Source organism: Oxyura jamaicensis, chromosome 5 (assembly GCF_011077185.1).
Source record: "Oxyura jamaicensis isolate SHBP4307 breed ruddy duck chromosome 5, BPBGC_Ojam_1.0, whole genome shotgun sequence".
Classification (NCBI taxonomy): domain Eukaryota; kingdom Metazoa; phylum Chordata; class Aves; order Anseriformes; family Anatidae; genus Oxyura; species Oxyura jamaicensis.
In genome coordinates this window covers 7166160-7174986 of record NC_048897.1, presented here as the reverse complement: position 1 = coordinate 7174986, position 8827 = coordinate 7166160, and positions in this window count along the sequence as shown.

Genomic DNA, 8827 nt, shown 5'->3' with positions numbered 1-8827 from the left:
ATCCATTTATATAATGACCCATGTTTATAGGAACAACACACAGAAGGACTTTAAAGCTCAAATCATAAACTCTTAATGCTAATTTTTTTTTGCCCGTAACAATGAATAACAATGAATAACAGAAAAAGTTACAGAAAAAGTCACAGTAAAGTCAAAGTCACAGTCAAGTTTGCTTTCTCCATAGTACAAAAACAGGGAGACATTTCATGGCATTGAAAAGCAATATATTTTTTTTAATGGACAACGATTTTATTTTTTACTCAATGAACAGTTAATCTACACAACTCATCGCCATGATGTTTAAAGCCAAATATATAGCAAGACTCCAGATGGGATATGACAACAATTTTACAAATAATGAAAACATTCCCAAACACAACAGGTGAAGAGGAGTTAAAAAAAAAAAAAAAAGAAGAAGAAAAAAAAAAGGCAACAACAAAAAACAGAACAAACAAAAAACTCATTTTTTTAACAATTTCACTACTAACCAACAGACACCAGAAGGAAATTTTGTCCTAGTGGTGTTTTTGTTTTTATTTTTGTTTTTATCATAGTTCCCCATTAAATTTGATCTCTGACTGCTGCCAAAGTCCTGTAATGGAAGAAAAAGGGTTGCTGATCCAGCCTAGGAATTCCTTCATCATCTGCAGCAGGACAGCTTAAGTACTCTTTCCAACCAGACTCTCATCGGTCATTGACTTCAGGGAACGGGGACATGGGCATGAAATCTGAAAGGTTAACATAGCATGACCCAACCATTTGTGGCCGTAATAGCCATAACTTAAAGAATTAAACCAAACTTTCTTGTACAGTGATCTTGTTATATCTGATACGTTAGAGAAGATCAGTACCTCCAAGGCCTTCAAGTACTTTCAAATGACATGTTAATGGCATTTGTTACTTTGACTTAGTAGAAATCAGTTATATATTAAGCTTTAATGATAAAACACAGCACTGGCATCATGAACATCTTTGTATATGAATGATTTAAAGACACTTTGCAAGAACAGACACATTAACTTGTAAGGCAGTGCTGAATCAGTACTTAGCCAGGATCAGAAGAACAAACAGAGCAGTGAATCAGTTAAAAATGAGAAAGGTAGTGGAGCATGTGCAAAAATACAAACAGCTGTGGGAGTGAGAGAGACTACCAGGTGACTAGCTGAAGGCAATAGCTGTAGAAGGAGATCCTGGCAAAAGAAGATCCTGCTGATCAAAATAATTATGGAAGTGTAAGCTTATTGTCAGTACAGAGAAAAATTCTGATGAAAGCAATAGTCAACAGATCAAAGCTAGTTTTAGAAGGAGTAGTGAGACAAAAAGTGAGGCTGCAGAACAGGATGAAGTTGCATTAATCAGATATTCAGATTTTTACAGTTGATGAAAAAAAAAAAAAAAAGAAAGAAAGAAAGAGGTTTTAAAGTGTTATTTTCCTTGATGCTCTGAAGGCATTTGATTTGGCTTGGAAGGAGCCATTATAGAACACTCAAGAAATAATAAAATATTTAGATAAGCTTGTTGGTAGTATAAATGCTGGGAACTCCTGCAGTGCTATGGAATTGGCAGAAAATTAAGCAACTGGTTGAAACCAAGCCTGGTATGAAACAAAGGACTACGAATTCATCATATACTTCAAATGGACATTAGGCTAGTTAATGAGCTGAATTGCTTCAAATGAGTTTAAGCATGTGACAATGGAAGATCTAAATTTCACATTATGCAAATAATATTGCATAATTGTCAAATAAATTAAGTTAAGATGATTCTCTTTGCTAATTGACAAAGTCGCTGCAGTCAACTTGGGTTTAAAAATCTATCAATAAGAAGTATTTCCCTCTTGGAAAGAAGGACTAAATAAACAGCCTTTTTTATATATGCATAGGGGGGTTAAATGGTGCTATGGAAAAGTAGGAAAAAATAAAAACATATGCTTAGCCAAAAGCTCAAAGTATGAAAGCATGTAAGAAAGAGAACATTAATACTCTATAGGCCAGACATGGTGGCATTGAGTAACAGATATCTGAATATTGCTGATGTAGGACTTCCAAAGGTAACAGGCATTATACAGACTAAAAATGACAGAAACTGGGAGCAGGCAAAGATGTCAAGTCAAGGTTTGAGACCAGCTACAGTGGAAAAATGTGGCAATGGGGAGGGATCTTGAAAAAGTGACTCAGATGAGAGAATACCAAAGACGTTCACACACACACACAACTCCAACAGCTGTGTTGTGCAGAAACTGGCCTCCAACTATGTGGCTGGACATTTCTTTCAGGAATGTGACTGAACTGGATTTGGCAGACGCATAAGCACTGGACAAGGATGTTATACTACTCCTGAGTTTGCACAAATAAGCCAGGAAAGAAGACATATTGAAATTTCTGCCTTGGCCAAATTCCAACTCAATTAATTACAAACTGCTTTTTAAAATTCCCCCTGAAATTTCAGCTAGACGATGTTATTCCTTGCATGTCCTATGAGGCTGAGAGGTGTTGCAGCCAACTGCAGAGCTACCCTTCATACAAAGCATGATTTCTGTGTGCAATTCTTATGTCAGGTCAAGTTTGTGAAGGCCTTGGGAACCTTGAAAATGGGAAGTGTTGGCAAACCAAATATGATGAAGCCACAGAAAAATAGCAGTAGTCACTAAGCTATAAATCTTCCTACTGTGCAATGTGTTGGTGAAGGTGCTCATAAAACCTCACATCTGCCTTCTAGTGGATAAAATACAGGAGAGAATTGCAACAGGAAAGGAAGAGAGAAACAACTGAAAAAGAGAAGTGGTTTTGGATTCCACAGAATAACTATTAACAAGCCCTGAAAAACAAACTCAAGCAAAAATCTGGTATTTTTTTACTCATAGCAATGACTGTTGCTTTCACTTCTCACCTTTATTCCATTTGGCACTGAAGCTAACTAGGATATTTCCACTGCTTACCAAATTCCTCTTTTTCAAAATGGACCCAACACTATGTGGAAGGCCTACAATACTGAAATGTTCAGTACAGAACTGATTTCGATTACTACAGACAGGTCTTTCTACATACACTCCTGGCCATATTACAAATAACATTGCCTCTAATACAAAGAACTGAAAAAAAATGTCTTTCCTGCCAGGAGGCCTTGCAAGAAAGTGGTTTTCAAACTAACATAAGAAGTAATGCATAGGAAATGCAGATTGCCACACAATTTTTCTTTAAGTAAGCAATCAGTGCTCAGTTTGGCTTCCAAACAAGTTCAGTATCTGCAGCTTACGCTGATGTTCTGTAAATCTGCAAATTAGACTAATGATAGATTAGCCTCAAAATCAATGAGTGCAAATCTAAAGACTCCTCTAAGCTTGATGAATGTGTCCCCAAATTTATATATTTCTGCATACTAGAAATTACAAATGAGTCCAATGGTTTCTGGATGAGAGGAGCAAGGGAAAAGCAAGTTAAAACTTGGTGGAATTATTTTCAAAGAGAAGGCTTTTGTTAAGCTTTTTCTAATACAGATACTGTCTTTTTCATGTAGGAGAATAAAAAATTGGTGAAACCACCTCCCAAGTAGATGTTTCTTCTGTTTTTGGGAAGGAAGAGCCCCCGACAACCATACAACCTTGGACCAACTGGTTGGGGAGTAGCTCTGCTGAAAAGGACCTGAGCGACATGGTGGACAGTAAGCTGAATGTGGGCCTGGCAGCAAAGAACACCAATCATGGGCTATACTCACAGGAACACTGCTTGCCCAGAGAGGTTGTATAGTGTCCAGCCTTGGAGGTTTGGGAGATTGGACTAGAGATCTTCTGAGATCCCTTCCAACCTGAATATTCTCTGATTCTCTGGTTTCAGAGTTCCCAGTGTATAAAAATTATCTGCAGTCAAAGGGTTTTGAGATGTTCTGCTAGACAAGAGCCACTTCTGGTCCTTACCTGTCGACTCCTCAACAATGTATTTATCTAGCAATTGGCAGACTCAGCAGCAGAAAAGGAATACCAGGGAACATCTGGTCTGGTCAGAAAGGACTTGATTTTGTTGTTGTATCTATGGAGTAAGTAGGGAAGGGTACAGACAATGAAGAGGTGTCCAATACAGTACATTCAAGATTTCTTTTTTCTTTTCACTCAATGAAATGTGTCCACTGTGTCTAAAGGAGGACAACAAAGATGGTGAAGGGTATAGAGGGCAATGTATGAAGAGTGGCTGAGGTCCCTTGGTTTGTTCAGCCCAGAACAGAGCAGGCTGAGGGGAGGCCTCATGGCGGTCTGCAGCTCCCTCACGAGGGGAGCGGAGGGGCAGGCGCTGAGCTCTGCTCTCTGGGGACAGTGACAGGACCCGAGGGAACGGCATGGAGCTGGGACAGGGGAGGGTCAGGCTGGGTGTTAGGGAAAGGTTCTTCACTGAGAGGGTGGTTGAGCACTGGGACAGGCTCCTCAGGGCAGCAGTCACGGCACTGAGCCTGCTGGAGTTCAAGAAGTGTTCAGACAAGACTCTTAGACACATGGCCTGAGTTTGGGGCGGTCCTGTGTAGTGTTGTGAGTTGGACTCGATGATTCTTGTGGGTCCCTTCCAACTCAGGAAGTTCTATGACTATGACTCTATGTCAGGTAGCCAAGGGGATGAGTTTTCAAAGGCCTCAGGAGGAAGCATGTCTCCTTTGCAATCACTGACATTTTGATATTACTTTAAATGGCGCCAAAGTTTGGCCCTTTGACTCAAATCCTTACTCTGCCATTTCAGTTTGCCTATAGGAGACTGTGGTGGAAGCCAGCCTTGTCCTGGGGTCAGCCATTCCAGGTCTGTGCCCAAATCTCACTTCTTATCCCTTCTTAAATCTGTTAAAGCTCCAGTGACAGTCCAAGCTTAATTTTCTGCCTTCTTTCTGCAAGAAATCACTTACAAATCATTTTGGTAGCCCATAAAAACTGAGAGACGTCAAATATATAACAAACATTTTAAAAGCACAGAACCATAAAATGAGAGTCTACAGCACCTGCTGTGGAACACAAATTTGGTGTAAAAGTACATAATCTCTGGCACCAGTGAGAAGGGGAGTGGCAGAGCTGTTTTCCAAGATGTCTGTCCCATTCCCTTCCATCTTGCTTCTCTTAGCTTTCCCTTTTTCTTCAGGGAGCTCACTTGCTGGCTTTAGGCACATCCCCATTTATTCCCCAGACACACCAGTTGGTGTGCAAGTTTTATGGCATATCAGCTCCTGAAAATGAAAGGACGTTGAAAAGCCGAGAATTGCCTCCGTTCCCTCTTTATATCCTGTACTGCCTGTGTAGGCAGAAGAAAGTCGTTTCATGCTCTCCGTATAGAATGGGTGACTCTTCCCAGCTCCGTCCCACTCTGAGACTTCTCCCTCTCGGCCCTCCAGGCGAGGAGCCCAGGCAGCGCAGAGCAGTCCTCTCAGTTTTCAAAAACAGATTTTTAAAACAGCTTTTTAGCGCTCTCTAGTGGTTAACACACCAAGTGCTTTTAATGTCACGTATCACCTTTTCAACCTTATTGTAATTTATATTTAAAATTAATCATTTCTCATAATGATTCATGTATCTCCAGGTTAAAAGAATGATTTAAAATTATTGTTATAATTATTTTTTATAATTATAATATTAATTATAATTTACTAATGGGCACTAGAACATTTTTTTTCACTACACAAAGCCCCAAAAGTGAATTGATGTTGGATTAGATGATCTTTAAAGGTCTCTTCCAACCCAAACCATTATTTGATTCTATGATTCTAGGAATCTAGTATCATGGCTGTATATCAAGTAATGTTTTTCTTTTTCTTTGGCCAACTAACAAACTGCAGTTTTCATCCTAGACTGTGTTTGCAAAGATCTGTGGTCACTAAAAATTTACATTACCCACAGATATGAACTCATTCCTTACTGCATATTTTACCACATATTTCAGGTTTCCATACTAAACCACTTACTATAATAGCCATTCAAACTTCTCGTAGAAGCCTTAAATATATGTCACAGAAAATGCTAATTCTCATTTCACAGCAGAAAGCAAAGTTGAGTAAGAACTGGGTGACCCAGTTATGGAAATCTGGCAGCTTGAAGTCCAAAGGACAGATTAAAGTAAGAAACATGCAGCAGACAGTAATGACAAAATGCTTGTGTGGTTTTTGAATAATTAATAGATCACAAGCCTATGTCCAAGTGAATATTTGCATGAAACTTTATTTACAAACCTTTTCAAATGTTAATTGCAACCTGCCTTGCAAAAACAAACATACTGGTTCACAGACATGCTATTTGAATGTTGGTTTTTTTTTTTTTTTTTTTTTTTTTTTTTTTTTTTTTTTTTTTTTTTGTCTACACTCTGTTTGTTTTAAAATTGTGTCATCTTATTTGTCTGGCTTCCTTGTCAGTTACTACCTTAAACATCATCATGTTCATCACTTTAACCATCAGACTGCTTTTCAAGTAGTCTGAAGGAACCTGGAATGTTGCTCCAATAACAAGCCTACACAAAAACACTGGGTCATGTAAAGCCCTGTGTGAGTATTGTATCCCCAGTGCTTCATTCCAAACCACACGTTTTGCAGATGTATATTTTGACGCAGTATTCATTCATTGCAATTGATGTAAATATGTATCTTCCTTAATATAAGAACTCTAAGTAATAATCTGCCAAATAATGGCATTTCTACGTGCTCTGAATATTGGACCTGCTGAGCTTCTGACGTGGTACTAACCACATTCAGCGTTTCTCCAAATTACAACAGCTTTTTCTGACTTTCTGGCAGCAAGTTGTTGTCCTTAAATTATTCAGTGCTCCTCTTTCTCCTGTCTCATCTTCCATTCCATCTTCTTCAAAGACGTTGTGCTTCCCTGGTAGTAAATCCTTCTGCAGTAAAGGTATTCCCCTGGCAGCCACTGTGCCCCATTGCAGGAGACAAGGTCTGATCTGGCTCCTCTGAGCTGCAGTGCTGCATCTTGCTACGATTTTTGACATTCAGCACATTTGCAAAGGGAAAAGGCAAACTGAATTCTTTCACCACTGAAATGCTTCCTCTAGCTTGCTGTTGGACTCAGGCTTTATCCCTTTCTAGCAGCTGTGTTTTTTACTGCTGCCAGTTGTAGGTCTTGGCTCTTGTCATGAACTCTTCAGGTCTTGCAAGGCCTCCCATCCCCACATGGCGTCTGTTACAGAGGTGGTGATGTACCATGAAACTTGGTGGGCCTCTGAGGAGTGCTTGTAAGCATGCCTCCAAATTTCATGTTGGCAAGGAAAATTTTCTGCATACTGGCCAAATTGTACTCCCTGATGATTTTTCATAGCATTTCTCAGCCTTCATCCTGATGACAATTTCTCTGTTATTAAGCAATTAAAACATGATGTAATTAATTTTCTAATTAGATAATTGTTCTGTCATTGCAATTCTTAGACTATAACATGTCATTATTGCAATATGTTAGCTACCAAAGTCTATGAATCATTTTCTTTTATTAAACTTTAAACATTGTGTTGGTCCTCAGACGTTCTAGGAGTGTGCTACAGTCTCCTTCAGAAAGCTATTCCCAAATCTCTTATTTCTTCAGCTTCACTAGGGTCCTACCCTATGTGTTTATGATGCTGCCTGAAGAATAGCTCCACTGTTCTTCAAAGTTGTTTATAACCCATTCTTCACTGGGTTCAATAGGATTGCCCAGTGGATTTGAAGGGATTGGAGTTTCAGAGTTTGGACTTCATGATTGCAAAGGACATCACTCCAAAAGCGACTGACTGTAATCATGTACAGGCTGTCAGGGACTGCTCCATGAAGGAAGGAGAGCCAGGAGCCAAGGGCAGGCACAGCATGGGGCAATGACCCCCCTGGCCAGAGTGCAGTACCCACAGGGGCCAAGCTGGTCACAGTGACAGGTTCCATTGAGAAGTCATCAGACATGGTGAGGTGACAAAGTCAGGGTCTATCCAAGCAAGCCGGTCATGGTCAGGAGGAGATGGCTGAGCAGAGGCCTTCTTCAACACAGTTTAATCTCAATGCCCCCAGAATAAACAAATATTGAAGGACAGGCAATAATTAGCAATAAATATGAATTTATGTAAGTGATCTCTTCACCTGCTTTAGCATGATGTTTACGGCTACTTTTTTTTTGTTTGTTTCTTTGGTGTTTTGTTTGTTTGTTTGTTTGTTTTGAGCAGAAGCATGTGGAATTCTTTAGTGGAGGAAATATTCAGCTTACCTGGGATGTATATGGCTTTGAGGAACATATTTATGTATGACTCCTAGGGTATTGAGCAGACAGGAAGAGAAGGGCCTACAGTGCCAGTGGGTACTACTAAAGACAGCCTGCCTTTGAAAGCTAGCTGTAACACTGGCATACTTGGAAAGACTTGTTTATGTAATCATTCGTTTTTCTTCAGAGTACCTGTACTTTAGCATAAGGTCTGTGATTAGTCTTCCCCAAAACAGCTCAACTGAGCCTCGGGGATTGACAGTAGTGTGTGAATTATCAGCCCATCCTTTTTCTCATCTGGACTGGAAACATTTTATATCTACATGGAGAAAGGCTTTCTATATTCTTTTCTTGCAAGTATTCATTGTGACATCCAATTCTATCCACTGTGAGGAAATGTTATCTGTATTACCACTTTATCTTCTAAACAAACAGATAGGTAGACACTGCAATAGCAGATAGATCCATACGTAGATAGACAGACAGAAAACATTTAAACACAGAAAACATTTAAACATGGCCAATATTCTGAGCACTTTAAAATATACCTAACTTTTGTGAGAACTGCAGTTCTTCATAGTCTTAGGACATTTGTGCTTAAATATGATGTAAAAAGAATAAGAAAACTTCCAGTGGTTTTAT